Source organism: Canis lupus, chromosome 29, assembly GCF_048164855.1.
Source record: "Canis lupus baileyi chromosome 29, mCanLup2.hap1, whole genome shotgun sequence".
In the NCBI taxonomy this organism is placed as follows: domain Eukaryota; kingdom Metazoa; phylum Chordata; class Mammalia; order Carnivora; family Canidae; genus Canis; species Canis lupus.
In genome coordinates, this window is record NC_132866.1 from 12,683,283 (window position 1) to 12,683,763 (window position 481).

Genomic DNA, 481 nt, shown 5'->3' on the forward strand with positions numbered 1-481 from the left:
TGAGGACAAGAATCGTTATTTCCATATAGAGATTAAGTAGACTGAGGTTCAGAGAAATTACATGGCTTGCCCAGTTTTAACCGGTAAATGATGAAGTGAATCTCCCAACTTATATAGGCATGTTTCCTGTACTGAACTTTTTATCCAATACTCTGGGCATGAAATCTTCCCCTCTGGAAAGCTGTTTGCAGAATGTCTTAGTCTGTTCAGGCTGCTATAACAAAAACACCACAGGCCAGGTGGCTTAAACAATAAAGGTTCTCTTATCACAGTTCCAGTGGATGGGAAGTTCAAGATCAAGGTGCCAGCACATTCAGAGTCTGATGGGGGCTGCTTTCTTGTTCATAAATGTCTTTTTATTCCATCTTCTCACTCTGTCCTCACCTAGTGGAAGGGGTGAGAAAGATCTCTGCTTTTTTTTTTTTTTAAGATTTTATTTATTTATTCATAAGAAACACAGAAAGAGATTGAGAGAGGCAGA